The following is a 3,097-nucleotide window of genomic DNA, read 5'->3' as shown; positions in this document are numbered from 1 at the left end:
AAAAGGCGAAGGGAGTCTCTTTTCCCCATAGTGAGACTAGGCACATAAGCCCAGTGCATGTAATCCGTTGTGACATGTGATGTATAATACAACTACATTTGCAAAAGCAGGCAGCTGGCCTGAGTTTGCCAGTTTGAATTTTTGAAAGATGGCCTTAAAATGTTTTTTATCTTGATGACTGAGGTTTTGGGCGCTTCCTTGAATCTTGTGTCTGAGCCAGGTGCCTCACTTTCCTCACTCTTGCCACAGCAGGGCCTTCAGTTATAGAAGAAGTGGGTATGCATCCTTCACGAGGGCTCAGTTGTCTATTCTGGGGAAATGACTCTTACATTTACCAAAACTTGGGATGAAGCCAACTGTGCCCTGCATGGAAATGCATCTGGAAAAAGCAGGCGTATAGACCTTGGTTCCAATTCTTGTTTAACAATCATAGCATCGATCTTAAGCAAGTCATCTAACTTCTCTGAACCTAAGGTGTCCATCTACAAAGCAGGGAAGTAACACCCACTTCATAGTATGGCCCTGAAGACTGAATGAGATTATATATGTAAACTGACTGGTAGCTATATATTGAATCACATATAATAGCTGTTCAACAAATGTTTTCAAAGTGAATAATCTGTGGCCCAAATGTTGAGTTTTAGGACCCATAACCCATTGTCACCAAATAAATTCTAACTCATAGCAGCACAATAGGACAAAATAAGACTACTTCATAGGGTTTCCAAAGCTGTGGGGTCCTGGAGTGTTACCATAAGATAAGCACTGGATCTCAAGATCAGTTTGAGTCACAAGGTTGACTATTCAAACTCACCAGCAGCTCCTATACAGGGTCGCTGAGAGTTGGAACGGACACAATGGCACTTAACAACAACAACAATCTTTCTTTACGTAAACAGAGTGCTACAGCTTTCTCCCATGGAGCAACTGGTACATTTGAACTGCCAACCTGTGGCTGTGAGTAGCAGTCTGGTGCTTATCCTACAGCTCCACACCAGGACTCCATTGTACAGGTTTTCCAAGACAGCAAATCTTTACAGGAGCAGACAACCTCATCTTTCTCCTGCATAACAGCTGGTAGGTTTGAACTGCTGAGCTTGCTTTTAGTAGCCAAATGCCTAATCCACAGCACCACCAGGGCTCAGAGAGTTTTATATCATCAGACTAGCAGTATCATCTCTGTCATTTAACTTTCTATAGCAATTTATGGTGATGTTTGCACAAGTTTGGGTAGGAATAAGGTAGAAAGCACATAGGAAGCATCCAATAAATATTTGCTGAATGGGTGGAAAGAAAGATTATCAATGAAAAATTGTGTGAATGGATGTAGAACCCCACTGTAAGGGACAAATCCTATGTGCCTCTCACATATCATAGGTGACTGGAGTCATTTCCACTGTCAGCTACGAGGAGGGTAAGGCTCAAAGATAAATCCTGAGGCTAGAAGCTCCAGTGACCCCAGTATGTCTCAGTAGAGAGACTGAGAAATGTGGGAAAATCAGGCATAAGTAGAGTTCATTGCCTGAATCCTTCTTTGTCCCTTGCTCTCTAGTCGGGTGGAATTTGAGGGAAGCAAAGAGAAAAGAACTTAGTGCTTTCTAGAAACCAGTGCTGTAATTCCAGGCTTGGTTCAGAGAAAGTGAGTTAATTCAGAACTTTTCAAAAGTTCTGGGTCGTTGGGGAAAGATTATACTGGGGTTCTTTAGGCAAAAGGCATCAAGAGAAAAGTTTATAAGATGGGTGATATGGAATTGATCATTCAAACTGTAGTAATTTTGAGAGAAAAGTATATTCATAATTATACTGGGATAAACTATGTAAATCTAGACTGCAGTATGCAAAGCAGGACATGTATTCACTGACTTTTAAGACAATCCTGCCAAGAACATCCTGCTGAAAGTTGGGAAGAATAAAGATGGCGGACATAATTCCTGCCTCTACCTGGTGAGTGGCACTGGTTTGTTGTGTGAGGCCCTGTGCTTTCTGGGATCAGAACAGTAGTGCCTCCCTGTGCCTGCAGTGTCCTCTATTCAGGCAGAACCCAGTGAGCCTGGAGAGCTGTGCAGCCAATCCATTGTCATCAGCCCTAGGGAGATGTGGTGGTGAAGATTCAGTCCTGTGGAATTATTATTTTACCAGGTGATCAAGTGGAATTAAAGCAAGTGGTGTTTCTCTGGAGAAGGCAATGCTTGGTCTGGGTCTTGGTAGGCAACTGGAATCTTACCTGACATGAAGCAGGCAACAGAGCACATGTGTTAATGTGTCTCTTCATTCTGCACATGAATTCAGGCTTGACAACCCCAACGACAGAAGAAGAGGAGGTTATGTGTGATGAATATGTTACCCAGACAGCATGTTCTCTCGAAAGACACAGGATGGCCTGACCACAGCCCAGAAAACTGGAGTCATTCAAGTGACCGACTCTGCTCAACTGCTAGTGAAACAAAAAGCCATTTCCTTAAGAGTGTACTGGACATGTGACCTCAAACTGTGCAATATCTTCTGGGATTGTGCACTGGGGCACAATAACCTCAGAATAGGTTATCCACTTTTTAATTTTTTTACGTTTTTATTGTGAATTGAGTAAAAGTTTACAGGGCAGATCATTAGTTTTACATTCAACAAATCATACACCTTGTTTTATTACAATGATTATAATCCCCTTCATGTACCATCAGGTAGCAGTATTTCTCTCTGTTCATTTTATCTCTCTCTCTTTTTTTTTTTTTTTAAAACACTCAGGCATATATAATAATTTAAACCATCGTAAAAAGGGAACCCACACAATGGGGAAAAATCTTTAGCAACGACACATCAGATAAGGGATCATTTCTAAAATATATAGGAAACTACACCACCTCTACAAGAAAAAGACAAATAACCCAATTAAAAAATGGGAACAGGACATGAACAGACACTTCACCAAGGAGGAGATCCGGGCTGCCAACAAACATATGAAGAAATGTTCATGATCATTAGCCATTAGAGATATGCAAATCAAAACAACAATGAGATGTCATCTCACACCAGCAATAACACAAAGATCAAAAAAAGTAGAGGACAATAAATGCTGGTAAGGATGCAGAGAGACTGGGAC

The sequence above is a fragment of the Chrysochloris asiatica genome, unplaced genomic scaffold (genome assembly GCF_000296735.1).
Source record: "Chrysochloris asiatica unplaced genomic scaffold, ChrAsi1.0 scaffold00039, whole genome shotgun sequence".
NCBI lineage: Eukaryota > Metazoa > Chordata > Mammalia > Afrosoricida > Chrysochloridae > Chrysochloris > Chrysochloris asiatica.
This window is presented reverse-complemented; position numbering follows the sequence as displayed.